General features: G+C 45.9%; 1 protein-coding gene and 2 long non-coding RNA genes across 5 annotated transcripts in view; 1 reads left to right on the forward strand and 2 right to left on the reverse strand.

Annotated features, from left to right (window-relative positions):
- The window catches only part of SMPD3 (sphingomyelin phosphodiesterase 3), an 84,144-nt gene that overhangs the window by 2,942 nt on the left and 61,691 nt on the right, over positions 1-19,511 (forward strand). The gene's annotated exons all lie outside the window — the stretch shown is intronic.
- Positions 842-9,570, reverse strand: LOC113876691. 3 transcript variants are annotated; one of them, XR_003506566.1, is made up of 3 exons: positions 7,378-9,423; positions 4,071-6,401; positions 842-1,886 (listed from the first exon to the last, which is right to left on the reverse strand). It is a non-coding gene; the product is annotated as an uncharacterized LOC113876691 (long non-coding RNA). The 3 variants fall into 3 exon arrangements; XR_003506564.1 differs by lacking the exon at positions 842-1,886 and adding an exon at positions 9,531-9,570 and having other exon boundaries at positions 4,123-6,401; positions 7,378-7,576; XR_003506565.1 differs by lacking the exon at positions 842-1,886 and having other exon boundaries at positions 4,123-6,401; positions 7,378-7,576; positions 8,572-9,423.
- Positions 9,629-19,511, reverse strand: part of LOC113876690 — a 51,022-nt gene continuing 41,139 nt past the window's right edge. The window contains exon 7 of the long non-coding RNA XR_003506563.1: positions 9,629-9,719. This is a non-coding gene — a long non-coding RNA (uncharacterized LOC113876690). The remainder of the gene's footprint in view (positions 9,720-19,511) is intronic.

A 19,511-nucleotide genomic window follows, 5' to 3' on the forward strand; every position in this document is an offset into this window, starting at 1 on the left:
TTCCTTCAAGCAATGGAACAGCCACTATCCTCCCCCATATAGAAATATTTAAAGAGAGCCTAAAGACCTTTGTTCAAGGTTTCATCCAACTGAGGGTGGACATTAAATCTGTTTAAGAGAAAAATGCATGAAAAGCATTCATCAAGCTCAGGGAGGTTTAAGCATATTTCCTGTCTTTTCCTCTCTTTCTTCAATTCTTTTCTTTTTTTTATTCCTATTCTACCTCTATCCTCCCCTCTTCCTCATTATTAATCAAAAGCGTATTTTTCAAACATATACTTTCTTTTTCTCATCAACAATATGGCCTAGAAAGTATCAGACCCAGGTATCAGGGTGCTATTTTTAAATGCAAAGAACTAGTAAACACTGGCTCCTCCGGGCCTAATGATGGGAATAGGGGGGTGGATGGGATATGCTCAGTCTTAAATGCCCACCTGCTGACACACGTCTCCCCTCCTGGAGTTGCTCTAATGTGATTTCAGGCAGCCACAAACTCTTCAGTGCTCCTTAAAGTAAAAGAGGTATTTAAATACCTGGTATTGTTCTTACTTTGGCATCCGTGTGATTTGCATTGAACTACATGACTCAGTATCATAAAGTAAAAATAGGACTTAATCTCTTCCTTGCCTGTTCAGAAGGTGACTGCGTATGTGTGTTGTGTTCTACACTGGAGAGTGAAAAGATAAATTATCTCATAAATTGAACTACCTGCTTATCCTGATTAGAGATTGTCACTTAACATCACATACAGGCAATGACATTATGTTTTTTTTTTTAATTAATACATGAGTCTCTGTCTTATAAAGCCTTTCTTCATGCTCATACATTATTACTTTCACTCAAGGTTAATCAAGAAGGTTTAATCCTTGTACTGAAGCGGATACAGGAAGATGTGGGTGGTATTTTTGTTCTTCTTGGGCTCAAAAAAGAAAAAAAAAAAAATCCTTGGAGTTCCTAGGAGAGAAGGAAAGGCCCTGATGATTTGGTAACTCTTATAGATAGGGTTTCTGAGGAGGAGAGGCTCCTCAGGAGGGCTGGTTGTGTTGAAGAATCTGAACATGCAGTCACTGGTACACTTTCTGGGAGTGAGACTGAGGCCCTTGGGATCCCTAAATCCCCACACTAATGCAGCCCTTCTGGGAAAATCCCCCAAGTCCTTCATGCTCCCTCAGGGCGCTCAGCAGTCCGTAAGGAGTGGAGCTGTCCAAGGTTCTGGAGCACTGGCCTCAGCCAGCCTAGAGAAAAAGCAGAGTTTTAGGGCATGGAGTAGGAGCAAACTTATTTCCCCACAGCTGGTCACAGAATGGAACAAGGGAAAACATAGCTGTAGATGATCTACTGCATCACTTTGAATGAACCTGCCAGCAGTCCCTATTTAAAGAATTGCAGGCTAATAATAAGAGGAAGCATTTCTGAGTCAGTCTCTTCACATGTAAGAATGTATTTAATTCTCAGAGTCCTATGAGGTGGGTGGTGGTGTTATTCCCACTTTCAAGATGAGCAAATGAAGCTTCGAGAGGAAAGGGGTTTGCCCATGGTTATACAGATCAGAAGGAGCAACATTTAGGTTCCAATCTGGATATCTTAAAACTCCAGAGATTCCTTTTTACCACTAATTTTTTCCCTACTGCTATTGTAGAAGAAATATTGAAGTATTGTCGTGTCCTCTAAGATATTCTAACCAAATTTTACAGGAATTAAATTGGGGCCCAACTAAGATTCAGACATAAATCACAGAGTCCTTTAAAACTGTGCAAGCGTATTGTCACATACATATTACATTTTATCCTGACAAAGGGCTCCTAACCTGAACTTTATTACCAAAGAAGGAGAAAGGTATATGACCCTCATGGCCAGTGGTGCAGGATTTTCTTTCCAGCATGGAACTGTTTCACAGGAAGCCAAGCATGCAAGAAGAGAGAGAGAACCATGAGGATGCTGTTATTATTCAACAGAGTTCATATAGAGCTAAGGAAGTAGGGCTTATCCTTATCGGCTAGCATCCTGTTCCAGTGCTGAGAACACTTGGATATTGTTAAGAGGCTTCTTCCACCCATTCCCACTCTCAGATTTTTCACATCAAACTTTCTAACACAAAAATAAATTTTTTCACTGTTTTGAGCCTCACCTAATCTCAGGAAAACATCGCATTTCTGCCCTCATGTCATCACAACCAATGTTCCACTTCCATATGTGGCTACAGGAGTCCTGAAGGTGGGCAGGTTTGGGGCTTGACAGGCTTCCAGCCACATATCCTCCAGGTGGCAATGCCAATTGCCCTAGTCTTGCAACACACACACAGGAGGCCTGTGCCTGAGAACTGCCCGTGCAGTTGCTGCAGGTTTGGGTGTCTAAAGAGAGGAGAGAGAAACAGGCTTGTGCTTTTTCTCCTCTCCCTAGAGCTCAGTGTGCACAACACCCAGGCAGGGGGGCTGGCCTTTTAAGAAACTGTTTCACGTTATGCTGGATCTCCAAGCCATTTTGAGCAACTCCTTCCCCTTCTAGGTTGGGATTTTGTAGGGCTTTGACGTCTGGAGCAAAAGCTGCTATTGCTTTCCCCCAGGGCACTTGGAGGCCAAGGACTGGCTCCCCATCTGGGTCCGCTCTGACTCATATTACTGCAGACAGATTTGATTGTTTTCTTATTTAGAGTCATTAATTAACTCTCCTCAGCATCAGAACAGCATGTAATAAGAGGGAGACCATTTGCGGGGGTCTCCAGGCAGCCATGCCTATAGCTGAGCACCATCTCCTTGGCTAACAGGATCAGGAAATGGTTTCTAATCCTGGCTATTACCCTTCAGAAAGCTTAGATTGTCAGGGTTTTAGGCTAATATGAGAAAGGAAATAAGAGTATAATTAATTGCTAAGGCTGCTATAGTTACTCTAGCAAAAACCAAGAGGCCCAGGGGTCCCTCAGAGAACTGGATTTTCCTTCACTCAACAAGCATTTCTTGTGCCAGCAGCATGCCAGGCACAGAGCTGGGCACAGGGATCACATTACTCCAGCTTGGGATAAGCCCTGTCACACAAAAATTGTGCCTGGAAAGAGGAAACGGCTGCAGAAACCCTGGAAAGGGTGTGTGCAGTAAGCAGAAAGAGATTTTTAGAAATGGAAAGAACAGTAATCACAAACCATCATCTTTTTTTTTTGGCCACACACGCATGGCATGTGGAATCTTAGTTCCCCGACCAAGGGTTGAACCTGCACGCCCTGCATTGGGAGCATGAAGTCTTAACCACTGGACTGCCAGGGAAGTCCCCATCACCTCTCTTTCAACATGAGGAAAGAGGCTGAGGGAAGTTGAGTGTTGCCACTGGCCACAGCCCCAGTTAGTTGTGAGAACTGAAATCTAGATTTTATAACTCCTGAGGTATGTTCCCTGGGTTAGGAAGATCTCCTGGAGAAGGGAAAGGCTACCCACTCCAGTATTCTGGCCTGGAGAATTCCATGGACTGTATAGTCCATGGGGTCACAGAGTCAGACACAACTGAGCAACTTTCACTTTCTTTCAAGGTATGGTCTTTCTCCTGTCCTAAACAACTGCTATGTTTTATTACATTATCCAAAGGGCACATTTCCATTAAGGTAGACTTTTATGATCCAATCCTAATGCAGAACCTAAATTTAAAGTTGAAATAGAAACAAATAGATGAAATAGGAAAAGGAGAATGCCTATTTACATCTGTGTTGTCCAGTATAATAGCCATATGTGTACTGAGCACTTGAGCTATGACCAGTCTGAATTGAGACTGGTCTGAATTGAAACTAGTGCTTTAAGTATAAAATATACATCAGATTTTGAAAAGCTAGTATTAAAAATATAAAATAGCTCAATAATGTTTTGGATAAAATATAGTAACATTTTGGACATTCAGTTAAATAAATGATATTAATTTCATTTGTTCTTTTTACTTAGCTGCTGTTATCATCAGAAGGGGTTCATAGAATCTTACAAGACAGAGGCAGGAGAAAGAGAAACAAGCAATTTTCAGATAAATCAAGCAAAAGATTTACTACTAGTTAAAACATGATTGAAAACATTTGCAAGTATAAGCTCATGAATTACCTTGATGTAGGCCCCATTTTCTTGCCAATAAGAATACTAGGGGAGAAAGAGAAAGATAAATACTGTATATTTTTAATGCATATATATGGAATCTAGAAACATGGTACCAGTATTCCTACGAGGGGGCAGCAAATGAGACTCAGACATAAAGAACAGACCTTTGAACTCATTGGGAGAAGGAGAGGGTGGGATGATTTGAGAAAATAGCATTGAAATATACACATTACCATACATAAAACAGATAGCCAGTGGGAGTTTGATACTGACACAAGGCACCCAAGGTCAGTGCTCTGTGACAACCTGAAGGGATGGGGTGACAAGCAAGGCGGGAGGGGGGTTAAGGAGAGAGGGGACACATGTATGCCTATGGCCAATTCATGATGATGTATGGCAAAAACCATCACAATATTGTAAAGTAATTATCCTCCATTCAATTAAATATTTAAAAAAGAATACTGGGGAAATATTTCAAGCCATTTACATAAGCATACGATGAATAGACAAATCAGCTAACTGAATTATGCACAGGGCTTGACCTCGGCTAACGAGTTGAGGAAGAGGATGATTAGAGGGTATGTATAACAGATGACCGAAGAGCTCTAAGTCTCTTGGACTCCAAGATTCCTCAGGGGAAATGAGAGCCTTGTGCTTTAGGAGAAAGATGCTGGGCAGGAGTCAGACATACATGAGGTCAAAGCTGCTCTGCCACCCATTGGCCTTGATCAAGACACGGAGTTTTAAGCACTCAAAAAATGACAGCTATGACTAACTGGGATTTCAGGTGTTCTATAACAGAAAAGTTTCTATTCAGAACCTGCATGGTTTTCTCGATAACGCTACTGCTTCACTCCTCATCTTTGCTTGGTCCCTAAGGAGGCTTAAAGGACAGTTTCATTTGATTATGTCTACACCAAAACATTGGGTCTCAATAATGTGGGGCACACCTCCCCATCTTTCATGTTCTCATCTGTCCAATTAACTCACGTGAGGTTCTGTGTCTGGGATGGTGAGGCAAGCAGCAAAATGGGCATCATTCTGCCATATTTAAAGTTCTAACATTCTGATATTGGTATTTAGAGCACTTTATATGCAGTTTTACTTTAAAAATAAAGGGATGTAAATCCAGAAACCATAGCCCCAGGAGAATGTGGCCGTGGTCCCTTTACTTCACAGCTCTGAGGGAGTACATCATTGCTATCCTTGACCATCTCGTTTCCAAACGTTTGCCTTCCAGATCAAAGAAATACATGTTAAACTCAGTGAAGACTTATGTTAACAGACCGTGTTGGAACCAAACTCCTTTCTATAGACTAGTCCCACGGGAAGTGCAGGAATTTCTGGAGGTGTTTTAGAAGGAGAGAGACACAGTCAGAAACCCTGGATCAGTGTGGTGAGCAGGCTGACGTGGAGAAGAGCCTGGAGGTGGGCTCACCCCTGGTTCTGTTGAGAGGCCCCTGACTTCCATGGACTTAAGTACCAGGGCTAGGTTCTTTGGGGATAGAGTCTGGTCTTGAAATGTATTTTCCCCATCCATTCACTTTTTTGTCCACTCAACAGATACTAAATGATACATAGCTGGGGTAAGGAGATTTGAGAAACATTGCTCTGGAGGAACCCAGGGTCTGGCTGGGGATAGAAGGAAGGCCCACATGAAGGGCAAACTGAGGAATAAGGGCTGACCTAGCCATAGGAGGCCTATTAGGTGGGGTGGCTATGGCAGTGCAAAAGCTGTGGATCTCAACCAGACAGACCTGACTCTGCATCTCAGCTCCATGACCAAATATGTGACCTTGGGCAAGTGCTTTAACCTTTCTGAGCTTCATTTTCATCATCTGGGGCAATGAAATCTACTTTTCCTGGGCTGTTACAACCTTACATGGCAACATATAAAGAAAATTCCTAGGATAATGCTAACTCTCCTTTACTGAGTGGTTACAGTGCATCAGGCATTGTGCTCAGCCCTTTAAATGCAGAAAAGAGCTCCTGTTATTATCCTTATTTTACAGCTGAGGAAAGCAATGCCCAGGAACTTCCAGTAACTTGCCCAAGGTCACACAAGCAGTAAGAAGTGGGCAACCTGACTGCAGAGCCTCCTCTTAACCAGTGTGATTACTGCCTCCCTGGCTCAAGGTCAGCAGAAACACAATAAGTTCTTTTGAAAGAGGGCAGGGTGCTTTGTGGGTCAGCTTGAGGCGAGGTCTTCTGCTTGGTCTTCAAGGGTGGGGACAACATGGAGAAGCTCTGAGGGTAAGTAGGGTGGGGAGGGCAGGCAGGGAAAAGCTGTGACCAAAGAAACAGGGCTGGGGATGCTGGTGGTGTGTTCTGGAGGCCCTGAAATGGAGAAGAGAGTTTCAGTAGGAAATGGATGTTTGGAAATAAGGGTTTAGAAGATCTATGGCTAACAAGTGTTGGCCAAAAAGAAGTTCATAGACAAAGAAAGGGTTGTAAAATCTGAAACTACCAATTTGGGGTATCTCACTGAAATGGGGCATTTTGTTGCAGTATGGAATGTGTTCATCAAGCATGCCCAAAGCCAGAGCTTGTGGAGGGTGTGGCCAGACAGCATTTCATCCAGTATTCCTACCAGTGCTCTTTGCTTTTTAGAGAACATGCAAGGACTTTTCTCTCATTCAGTCTTCACGAAAGCCCTAGGCAGGAGAAGGGTGGGAGGTCTGCTCCAAGGATTGCTGCCTGTGTCAAGTGACAGGCAGCATGAGCTGCCAGGAAGCACACATTCCAAGCAGAGTGCCCAAGTCCAGGCATAAAGCTAAGGACGGCTTTTTCTGTGAAGGAGGAGGTAGAAGGTTTGCCCCCTGGGCTGAGGCCTTTTCTCTGTGCTCCAGGAGGCAGGCGGTATTATCCTTTGGTTCATGATTCTCCAGTGACAGCCCTGAAGGGCTGTCTCCCAGAGTGGCTGCTGTGAGAGCCTGCGTTGGGGTCACTGTAAATCCCACAGCCCATTTTGGATGCAGCATCTGTCAATCAGTAGCCACTCCCATGCAAAGAGCTTGTTTCACAAAAAGGGATTTTTGGGGGGGACTTGCCATCTTGAAATTGTTCAGCTTATTCTCTGCAAACTGCGGGGACTAGACACCAGACCCCATTCTCCTTAGTCAGATGAAAAGGAAAATCTATCTTTTCTAATGGCTGCAGTCACTTCTGACCACCAGATTTCTCTCCATGGCTACGCTTCTAATAACAATGGAAAACAAAGGCAGGAAGGGAGAGGGACATGGATGCGGCACTTCTTGCAAGAGGCATCTGCGGTTCTGTGAAGGGTGAGAGGCAGTGGGGAGGTAATACTCACAGCTATGCAAGAGTCCCTTGATGAGTGGAGGGGGAGTTTTGATGTGTAAGATGATAGAAGATGAAAGAGATCATGGTGCTGCACTGCGTTTCCTCTGGAAAGTCATGCGAGTTCCAGATGCCCTCCATGCTTCTGGAAGGATAAATCCACGGTTTGGCAAGGCCATGCAGATTTTGACAAGTTGTCCAGGGAGAAGTCCCTAGCAATTACAAACATAACACTAATGAGAAATGACAAACACGTGGTAATGGAATGTTAAGGGCTCATCTGGTCATTGACCCCAGTAATGATTAATGTGTGTCCACACACACTGAATGTGGCAGAGTGGAATGGTGACTTCTGAAGAATAACATCAAATTGAGAAGTCAGAATAATAATAAAGGCATGGATGTTTGGAATGGCTGGGTATCAGAAAGTAGAGCTGTAGTTTCTTCAGAGCAGCTTCCCAGCCAGGTCTCTTTTACCTGATCATTCTGACCCCCAGGCTCTGACATGCCAATTCTTAGACATTCCCAGCACAGCACCTGCAGCTACTCTGTTATAAGCCCTGCACTAAGCATTGGAGAGATGGAAGCGAATGACACACAGTCCCTGTCCTTAGGGGGTTAACTGAATCTAAAGCACACATGGAGTACAAAGTAGGAAATGTGAAAATGAACATGGCTACTTTGTGTTGTTTACTTACAAGTGCTGCCTCACCTGTAGCCCAGCTGCTGAGCCAAACCGGTATCTTAGAAATATTGCTAACCAAATCGAAGCAGCTGGGATTCCAACTATGGACTTTAGGGTAGCAGAGTGAGGGCAAAGGAGGCATAGGCTGGTGTATTTCAGAAACCTGTTGCATACATTCAGCAAAAATGTTTTTTCTTTACATGTCTCCTTTGAAAGACCTATTCTTGAGACCCTTTGCCTGCAATTAGAGCATGCTGCCACAAGGGGCACCATGAAGCAGTGTGGCCCAAGCAGCTATGCTCCTCACAGGCTCAGTCAGCTTAGCAGAACTATTCAGTTATTAACCTTCAGAAGAACATAATTTTAAATTAATTGATCATAGAAAGATTGCATATTTAATAGAGCCAAGAAGTGGTTACCTGTTTATAGTGAGTAGACAGTGAATTCATCAACATTCATTTAACAAAATTCATGTGTGCCTACTGTATATAAAAAACAGCACCAAGTACTTTAGGTACTCACTCCTGTCAGGAGGACACAGATAATTCCCGTGCAGCTAGATAAATGGTATGATGGAGGGATGAGCAGACAGCACTGGAAACACAGAAGAGGAACGACTATCACTGACAGTGGGAATCATACACAAACACACACACACACACACACTTGTTGGGTCTGGACATTAACACCTGAGTCAGAGGGTTTACACCAATTCATATGAAGAAGAAAAGCGAATGCGTCAAAATATTTTGAAATACTGTAAAGAATTGGAATCAGCCTGTTGAGTGACCTTGGATATGTCGTCTACATCTCTGGACCTCAGTTTCTTCATCTGGTGCTCCAAGAGCTGGACAGTAGCCATTGTGACCATGTGGGTCTGGAGCAGCAGGGAGATCAGAGTGATGACCTTGACTCCAGTGGCCAGGCGTGGCTTTGTCCCTCCTTGGCACCTGCTTGTACTAGACCCTGATGATGCTACCTCTTGATTCTGGCTTAAATGTTCCAAGCATTCCCAGAGGATCAGCTGAGGTGCTGGTCCCGAAGAAACATGGTGTTTGTGAGGTGTCAGCCTCTCGTGTCTGATGGAAACGGTCTAGCTCTCCTGAGTAGTTACTGGCTCACCACCCTCCCCAGGAGCCAGGCTGGCCCTGTCAAAGCTCTGAACAGTGCAGGCACCCCCCTTTTCACCAGCTGGTCTTCTGACCTGTGGCCACTCTGAGGAAAGCCTGGGTCCTGTCAGGCAGAGGATCCCTGGCGGTAGGATAGCCCCACCCTCGCCTCTCAGGTCCTACAGAAGATGAAGCCTTGTGATAATCATTTCACAACATATACATGTATCAAATCATCACACTGTTCACACACACGTTTCAGATCAGATCATATCAGTTGCTCAGTCATGTCCGATTCTTTGCGACCCCATGAATCGCAGCACGCCAGGCCTCCCTGTCCATCACCAACTCCCGGAGTTCACTCAGACTCACATCCATCGAGTCAGTGATGCCATCCAGCCATCTCATCCTCTGTTGTCCCCTTCTCCTCTTGCCCTCAATCCCTCCCAGCATCAGAGTCTTTTTCCAATGAGTCAACTCTTCGCATGAGGTGGCCAAAGTACTGGAGTTTCAGCTTTAGCATCATTCCTTCCAAAGAAATTCGTTTACTTCTCTACAAAGCTGGGAAAAGCAAAAAACAGACAACAATGAAGTCCAGCCTGTCTCCCTCTGGAGACCTTCTTGGCCTTGGCAGACTGTCCTCCCCAAGCAGCCCCACCTGCCTTTCCCAGACCCCAGCCCTCCCCCATCTGTGGCTGTGGTACTGTCATCTCTGGAACTGGCATCTCTGTGGTAGGGGATACAGAGGAGCAACTTTCTTGCATAAATTTTAAAAAAACCAGAGTGTTTAAATTCAAATAAGTCATTTAAAGCTGTTAATTACCCCATAGAGAGAATACCTGGGAGCAATACCTGATTAAGAGAGAAGACAAATTGAGGCCCTGAGAAAGCCCTCACTGAAATTCCATTTACAAGTCTTAAAAAGCACACCCACCCCGGGCCTACACACATACACACACACACACACACACACAGACACACACAATATTTTTTGGCATGTGGAATCTTAGTTCCCCAGTCAGAGACTGAACCTGTGTCCCCTGCAGTGGAAGCATGAGTCTTAACCACTGAGTGCCAGGGAATTCCCAAAACAAGCATAATAATTTATGTGCCCACAACACTGTAAATCAACTATACTTCAATTTTAGGAAAAAAATTTATGTGCCTGAGAATTTTCATGCTGGAGACTGACAGGCCCTGAACCACCTGTCTACACCAGACACCGCCAGCTCCGGTCTGCCATTCCCCACCCACCCTCACTCTGGTCCCTCAGCCCTGGGACACTCTGTCTGCAGAGAGCTCACCCCTGCCAGCTGGGCCGGGTCTGCTCAGGCCACTTTTCTCAACCAAAGGCCAATAGGCACTTCTTCCCCGGGCTTCCACAGGCAGCAATAATGACACTTCCTGCCCTCTCCCATCACCATCATCACCCCCCCACCCCCTGCTGGCTAGAGCCTGGATGGTCCCTCCATCTCGCTGGAAGCATGGGGCACCTCCTCTGGAGAGAAGCTCCGGCCCAGCTATGCGGGAATTCCCTTCCCAGAGTGAGCAAACAAAGAAATCAACAGAGGGCCTTTCAGCCATTCTGCAGAGGGTGTCACCTCCCAGAGATGCTAAGGGCCAGGCTGAGATAAGCAGAGCTGCTTACAAACCAAACACAGAGACAAATTAAGACTTTGTTGGAGGCCAAAGGATGCAGACCAGTGGAGTGAGAAACAAGATGTCTCCCTTCCAGATCACTGTGGAAGGCAAAAGAAAGCATCAGCTATGGCTCACAAAAGTCAGAAAAGAAATGAAATGCAGAAAACACAAACCAAGATGACAGAAGGCCACCCGAAATGACTGGACAATAAATGAAAAGTCTTTCCCACTCCCTTGTTAGAAGACAAAGGCTCCCAGATTAAACAAATACAAGAGACTCACCTAAAATAAAATGATTCCAGAGTAGGCAAAGCTATACCAGGTAAATGCAAACAAAAGAAAAAGCGTGAGAGGCTCTGTCAGACAAAGCACAATTTGAAGCAAAAAGCAGCGTCAAGCAGGATAAAAAGGGTAATTTTATATTCATAGGAGCAATTGTGAAAGCATAAATGTTCTGAACATTTGTACACTTAGTATTTTAGCATCAAAATACTTGAGGCAAAAACCTGTTACCATCAGAAATACACGATGAAGACAGTTGTGGGCATAAATTTACATACTACTCTCAGTACCTGACATCAAGTAACCAAAATATAACAGAAAGGAGGAATTTAATGAAGATGATTGAATTGAAAGGTGGGTGCTGACCTTTGTAGCAGTATGAATGATGTTGGCCATGTTTTAAAAGACCAACCCTAGATTGATGCTTGTGGTATAAATGTTAAATTGTGTATAAATATATATATATATGGTATAATTATAATTGCAATTTTAAAAACCACTGAAAACCTGCAAAAGCTGCTGAAAGAAAATGTACCAAAACATTAACATGTAGTGTGTTCAAAAAGGGTGGAAATTAAGTATTTAAGATTTTAACTTTCCACTCTCTCTTCCAAATGTTCTTTAGTGATCATATCATATTCTAATGACTATGTTAAAACAATTGGAAAAAAACAAACTGCAAGACTCCTCCCCACAGCATAGGATTGATAATTTCCAAGATTTGGGTAAAATTTAAAAAACAAAAGCAGCAAAGGGAGTCCCAGCAGGCTCCACACAGCCCTGGCCTCTGGGTCGGGGCCCTCCTGCTCACTCCCTCCTTGAAACCCTCTGGTTCTTTGCCCTGAGGCACTGTGTTTCCCCAACCCGTCTCTTCTTCTGAGTCTTTCAACTTCCTCCCTCTACTGACAGCTCAAGCATGGCTGCCCCAAGACAGATCCCAGTCTTTCCCCCTCTGCCCACACCCCTGGTGACCTCACCTACTCTTTTTATTTTAAAATTATTTATTTGGCAGTGCCAGGTCTTTGACCTTCCATTGTGGCATGTGAAATCTAGTTCCCTGACCAGGGATTGAACCTGGGCCCCCTGTCTTGGGGGCTCAGGGCCTTAGCCACGGGACAGCTAGGGAAGTGCCCTCACCTATTCTTGTAGAGATGTGTAGCTCCCCTCCATATGCCAAGGACTCCTAAATTCATCTCTAGCTCCAAATTCATCAAAGTTCCAAGTACATCAACTACTGGATGTCACACTATATGTGGGGGTCAGGTGTGGTGGACATGACTTCAGAGGAAACTCCACTGAAGCCCCTCTGAACATATGACAATGCAGGGCAGGATTGATTGAATGTGAAGCAGGGATGTCCCAAGGGGTGGTCATGAGAGCATTTCATCATCCAGTCAGATGTAGGTTTCATGACAGACTCAGAATAAATCATCATCATGAGCAAGGCCCATTTGAAAACAAAACCTATGGTTCTGATTTATAGGACTATGAATATGTTGTTGCAGTAATCAAGAAAAACAATGGTCAAATTGTAAAAAGTAGGTCCAGGCTCCGCTACCCCTTGGAATGCTCACCCTGGGTCCATCAAATCCCCTTCTGCTCACCACACACATCTAGCCGCCAGTTCAGTGCATAGACCTTGATCTAGCACCAAGATTTGCTGGGCAGTGGTTTCTGGTCTGGCCTCCTGACTTTTCAAGACAGAGTAGGAAGTCTGTAAATAGCCTAGTCTTTAATCTACTGGCAAAGGGAGTGAGATGAGATCAGGTTGTGAGCCCACTTATGTGGTATGGTAATTTAAAGGTACAGACTCTTTTGAAAATGACCAAAATAAACTTAAGTACTAATTCTAACCATACATGCTTATCAATTTCAGCTCTAAGTACATACTCTCATTGAAAAGTAAATGACTTTAAGAGAGCTTTCTAAAATTATTCCATATAATTTCTCTTGCATTCCTAGGTCTAGATTTCTATCCAGTTACCGTTTTATTCTGAAAGGCAAAGATGCATGGGATCCCTCTTTAGAAAGGGGGTTACATGAAATACTATGCAGCTACCTGGTTTAGAGAAGAGAAGTCATCTCTAGGGAATCATTTCATGTCTGACTCTTTGGGGCCCCATGGACTGTAGCCTGCCAGACTCCTCTGTCCATGGGATTTCCCAGGCAAGAATCCTGGAGGGGGTTGCCATTTCCTTCTTCAGGGGATTTTCCTGATCCAGAGGTCAAACCCTTGTCTCTTGCACTGGCAGGTGGATTCTTTACCACTAGTGCCACCTGAGAAGCCCTTTCTAATTCACAAACTCTTCTTAAATCATGAAAAGAATCATCTCTACCATAAAATACTGTTATAGAGTCATATTTGCTCATATAAAGTGCATTATACAGTGTCTGTCTTGAAGCAGGAGCTCCGTGAAAAGCAGTTACTATTCTCATATTAGTGGCTTGCAGCCTCCCTGCCCTAGCCCATGCACACGATGGAGGGGAGTCCCAGTTACCCCGGTTTCCCCAAGTACAGCTCGACCTCCACATCCTTTCCCTTCCTACTCTAGAACCATCAGTAGGCACATGATTGAAATGGAAGTGATGACAGGAAAAGCTCCTATAATGTCTGCCTGTTTGTTTTTTAGGTATTGGGTTGGCCAAAAAGTTTGTTCAGGTTTTTCCAGAAGATGGTATGGAAAACCCGAACGAACTTTTTAGCCAACCCAATAAGATAGTTTCGAACTTTATTACTTTTCTCATCAGTAACAAATTGGTAGTGCTTCCCTGGTGGCTCAGTGGTGAAGAATCTGCCTGCCAGTGCAGGAGGCACGGGTTTGACCCTTGATCCAGTGAGATCTCACATGCCACAGGACAACTAAGACCATGTACCGCAACTCCTGAGCCTGTGCACTGCAACTACTGAAGCCTGCATGCCTAGAGCCCATGCTCCATGACAAGAGAAGCCACCGCGGTGAGAAGCCCACACATTGCCACTAGAGTCACTCCTGCTCACTCCAACTAGAGAAAGCCCATGAGCAGCAGTGAAGACCCAGCACAGTCAAAAAATAAACAAATCTTAAAAAAAAAAAAAAACTAGTTGCTTAAAAAAAAAAAAAAAAAAAACCCTCAGTGAGGATGCATCAATGTTTAAAAGATAAGCCCCAATTATTTGAGAATCTAGTTTCTCAGAACCAGCATAATATAAGTTCCCTGGGGATAAGAAGCCCTAATATCCACCCCCCGCCATCCATCCATCCATCCATCATGTGAGGCCTGGTGTTCTGTCTCCTTGCCCCAACCAGACTCTCAAGCCACTGGGTATCTAGGGCCACATTTCTTACTCCCCTAAACCTTGTTCTCTCCCCGTGGCATGTTTCCTGGTCTTTAACTGACAATTAATAAATATTTCATGAATAAATGCATCTGAAATCTGGCCCCACTTTTGCACCTCCTTGCACTGGGACTGGCAAATGTGTGTTATGAGCCAAAATCAGGTCAGGTGACCTGGCTTCCAGCAATAATGTGCACAGAAGACAAGTGATTAAATAATGCACATCTACTCACTCGACACGACATTCTGCAGCCAGTGGAAATGATGCTCTTGAAGACTCAAAGTCCACACGGAGTTGCATCTAACATTAACTGAATAAATAGACCATAAAGAGAATTCCCAGGTCCAGCCACCACACACATGGGTGCAGATCGAAGGGGGAAACCTAACAGAATTTGTTGCTCTGAGACAGGCACAATTCCACATGACGTATTTTCAAATTCTCTTCCATAATGTTTGGTTTTCATGCTGAACAGTAGGGGTGATAAGGGGGAAAGGCCCCCAAGGCTGGAAATTAGCCCAGGGCTTCCACACAGGCACATGGCCAAACTCAGTGTGTGAACTCAAAATGAAAGCTAAGGAGCTGAACCAGGGAAAGGAGGGGTAAGCCAGAGTCCATTCAGGAGTGAAATGTAGACTTGACCCAAAATAGCTGTCATGTTCAGAGTCCGGATTAATCCTCCTCTTAGTTTATTGACATCTATGAAATTGATTCTTGCCACAGAATCACAAGCCGTGGCCCTGGCATTGCAGTCGATAAAAAGCGTGACTGGGGAGGCAAAAGAAAGCAGCTGCTCCAAATATTTGCAGAGGGACAGTGTAGTGGGCTTTGATGAGCTTCACGTGTTCTCTCTGGGAAATGTTCCTGTGCACTCCCAGAAAGAAAAAGAAAGGGAGAGAGGGGAAGGGGAAAGTGGGAGGTAGCATTATGTGGGTAGAGGAGCTGGCAGGAAGGGCAGGAGAGCAAGTATTGTCTCCTCTCACAATCACCCTGGAAGCCTGGCCCAACTTTAAATTCCTTTCCTCATGCAGACCCAGAAACTACTCTACTCTCTTCAGATGGGGGCTCTGTAGTAAAGAATCTGCCTCCCAAGCAGGAGACCTGGATTTGATCCCTGGGTTGGGAAGATCCTCTGGAGAAGGAAATGGCTACCCACTCCAGTGTTCTTGCCTGGAGAATTCCATGGACAGAGGAGCCTGGCAGGCTACAATCCATGGGGTCGCAAAAGAGTCAGACACAACTTAGAGACTAAACAACTTCAGATGGGCCCCACTGTTTGGTCCAGGAAGAGCTTCCTCCCTTCGTCCTCAAGTTCTTCATTTGGAAAAAGAACTGGGAAGGGCGTAGCCCAAGGGGCTGGTAGAGACTCATGTTGACAAGGAGAACTGGGACAGGCCTGTGTCAGCCTTGAGCTACACAGCTCTGCTCATCCCCAACCAGGCTGCAGTTGATCAGGCTTCACTGCAGGCCAGGAAGGAAGGGGCCATCACATGAGCACCAAGCTCCCGCTGAGAGCAGAAATGACGGTTCTCCTGAAATCAGTGTTGTAGCCCCAAGGCCCAGCATCCCCCAACCCACTCAGAGCTTCCCAGGAAATCTAGTCGGGCACCAAGGTTGCCAGAGCAGTCAGAGTTCCCTGGTCCCCAGACACAGAGGCTGGTGGAGTTTTTAGAACCATGCTCCAGGACAGAGCATGAACCTGCCTGCATGTGGTTCTGACTGGTTGGTACCTGGCTCTGTAAGTGAAAGTGCAGGTGTTAGTTCGACTCTTTGTGACCCCAAGGAACCCATCAGTCTCCTGTGTCCATGGGATTCTTGAGGTAAGAATACTGGCGTGGGTTGCCATTTCCTTCTCCAGAGGATCTTCCCAACCCAGATATTGAACCTGGGTCTCTCACATTGCAGGCAGAGTCTTTACCATCTGAGCCCCTATTACACTGAGCTTCACCCCAAAAGTGCACGGTCTGGCAGGCAGATTGGACTGAACCTACTACGTCCAGCAGTAAAGCAGACAGCCTTGGCTTTCCCACACAGGAGCCCAGATTTCCAGTAACACAGCTCTTAGCTTCCTTATATCCTAGCCTCGGGGCAGCTGGTGGACCAGGACCAACTCCAGATCCATAACCCTGCAGGAGCCTAGACCCTCACCCATGTCTGCCTCATCTTCGGCACCTGTTGTGCAGCCATCACAGAGGGATCACCTCTCATGGGGCAGCCAAGTTTGGGCACATCATTGAGGCTCCTCTGGCTGGAGCAGGCTAGCCTGCTCTGACTGTCCACTGGGATTTCTGACCTCACTGTAGTTCCCAGAATCAAGAGCCTGACTGATCACGACCTGCTCTGGGTGATTTGTACATAGCACCGTGGCCACCTGTGTCCTCATCTGACCCTCTCCAGCCCCTAGTCCAGGCTCAAGCACAGATGGAAGGTTCCAGGGTGTGGGAACCTCAGGGAGCTCTTGTAAACTTCCCAAACACTGCTTCTTCTTCTTCCATAATCAGAACAGGAAAGGAGTTGGATGTCCCAAGTCTCAGCGTCACACCCTGGGAGGGCCCTTTACTCCCTGTAACTAGTGCTGTGATCAACCTCCTGCCCTTTTGGTCCAGACGTCCAGGCTCAAGGCAGCATGAGGACAAAGGGTAAATCCATCCCAGCCCTTGAAAGCCCATGGCAAGGATGCCCCTCTGTAGCAAGTTGCTCAGGCCCTTCTGGTGCTGCACTACTACCCCCACATCTGCAGGGTGCAGCAGAAGCTGGTGGAGGGGCATATTCAGTTTGCAAAACCAAAAGCCGAGTGGCTGAGGCAGCCCGTAAGGCTGTCCTATTCAGTGTTGCCTCTGATGCCTTGTCAGGGATCTTCCCAAGTCTTTCCGATCACAGGCAGTTTATTGCCCTCGGCTTCCAATATTTTTTTCCACGGGCAATGCTTGGGCAAAGCTTCTAGGGCAATGTTCACAGAAGCAAAGGGCCTTTGAATTAGAAAATCGCAGGCCGTCAGCCACTGTAAGCGGAGCCAAGTGAGTCTGTCTCCACGGTGATGTTTATTTTCCAGCTCCCAGGATGAGGCACAGGCTGCTTGGATGCTCCAAAGCAAACAAAGGAAAAGGATGTGGACGGAGGTGCACACAGCTCACAGGAAGTCTAGGGCACCTGGCAGAGGGACAGGAAGCTGCTTCCCCTTGGGGCAGAACCACTAGCTGACACTGAGAAGACTTCTTTCCTTCGGATTCATGGGGCGTTAGCTCAGAGAACAAGGGACTGGGTCCTCGGGTGAACTCCTCTGATACCTGCCTCCACTCTCCAAGCCCCTCCTCTCACCTCTCCCTGCCCACTCCTCCCTCCCTCCTTTCTGTGATTTAAGGTCTCAGCTCCCACACCTAGAGGTGACTGCAGAGGCCTCACCCACTGAGGCCCGAGCTCACGGCATGCCAGCTTGGGCCCCAGCCATTTTCAATTCCCTGTCCTGTTCCTATGACCCAAATGCACGAGTTGCACAGATCCTGATCTAGTGCAATCCTGCTGGTTTCTGCCCCCAGCCCTCGGTGAGTATTAGTCCAGCACAGTAGCCACTAGCCACATATGGCTATTTAGCATAAGTTAAAAACTCAGGGGACTTCCCTGGTGGTACAGTGGGTAAGAATCCACATGGCAATGTAAGGGATACAGGTTTGATCTCTGGTCTGGGAGGATTCCACAGGCCACAGAGCAACGAAGCCTATGTGCCACAACTACTGAACCCACGCTCTAGATCCCGCCAGCCACAACTTTTGAAACCTGTGCCCCCAGAGCCCGTGCTCCACAAGAGAGGCCACTGCAATGAGAATCCCACGCACGGCAACACAGAGTAGCCTCTGTTCATAGCAGAAAGCCCATGTGCAGCAACAAAGACCCAGGGCAACCAAAAATAAATACATTTTTTTTTAATGCAGTTTTTCAGTCACATTTCATGTTCCCTATAGCCAAGCGTGGCTAGTGGCAGCCAAGGTGGATAGCCCAGACACAGAACACTTGCATCATCACAGAAAGCTCTATCAGACATTGCTGCCCAGGGCCTCAGGATATCTTAGGGGCCTCTTTCACTAAATGCGTTCCCAGTTCTTCCCAGCTCTTGCCTGCCACCTTCAAGTCTGACAACCAGAGAGAAGTAGAAAGGCCATCTTGTTGGAATCAGACAGAGTTTAAATCTCTGAAACTTGGGAGCTGAGTGACTGTCAGTATCTATGAAATGGTAAAAATCATGGACCTAAGCAGATTGATGGGAGGATTGAATGAGCAGGTTTAAAGCACCTGGCAGAGGGAAATTCTCAAATGTATTGTTGTTCTTATTAATAAGGCGGTGAGCAGCACAGGGCCGAGGCCCAAGTCTGGCTGGTGGATGTAAACGCAGGCACAGCCACAGCTGGGAAGCAAGGGTCATGCCAGGAAGAGTCTCGAGGAGTGTAGATCTGTCTCTCAGCCTCTTGGGGATATTTCTATGTGGGGTGCTATTTCCTCATTGGATTGATTTTATATCAGTTGTTAGGAGCTTTTCATTGTTGCATGTTTTCTAAAGGCTGTCTCTCCCTCAGACACTCAGCAGCTGCCACTAGAAATGCCATCAGTGAGTCACTTCTGTAAGAGTCATGGTGAGCTGCCGGGCCAGCTGGCAGTCAGCTCGAGGTGGCCATGGGGAAAGCCAGAGGACTTCCTGGTCTGATCATGAACTGCTTATCAGTTTGACCTTGGCCAACCTGCCCGCTGTTTCCTCTTCTCCCAGTGCCCTGTCCCCATGCTGACAGGGTTGTCGTAGACCAAATGAGGTTATCGAGTCAACATTCATTTCCTTGTGGGTATACCTATGTCTGGGCCCTCTGGAACCTGGTTCTGCATGAAACTTTGGACACTCAGCACACATGTTGCCTGAATGGCTGATCATAGAAAAATCCTGTTTAGAACTATGCTCTGCACTTTGCAAAAATGGGGCAGGATGATTAGTGCAATAGATAAGAGAGCCTAAAATAGACCCTCTTTTATTTTTAACTTTGTTCTACTCTCTGAACTCTAAAGATTTTCCTTAGAAAAATCCAGTCCATGGTCAGTACCAGGGGTCCCCATTCCTTTTTTGGTCAAAGCC

The sequence above is a fragment of the Bos indicus x Bos taurus genome, chromosome 18 (genome assembly GCF_003369695.1).
Source record: "Bos indicus x Bos taurus breed Angus x Brahman F1 hybrid chromosome 18, Bos_hybrid_MaternalHap_v2.0, whole genome shotgun sequence".
Taxonomy (NCBI): domain Eukaryota; kingdom Metazoa; phylum Chordata; class Mammalia; order Artiodactyla; family Bovidae; genus Bos; species Bos indicus x Bos taurus.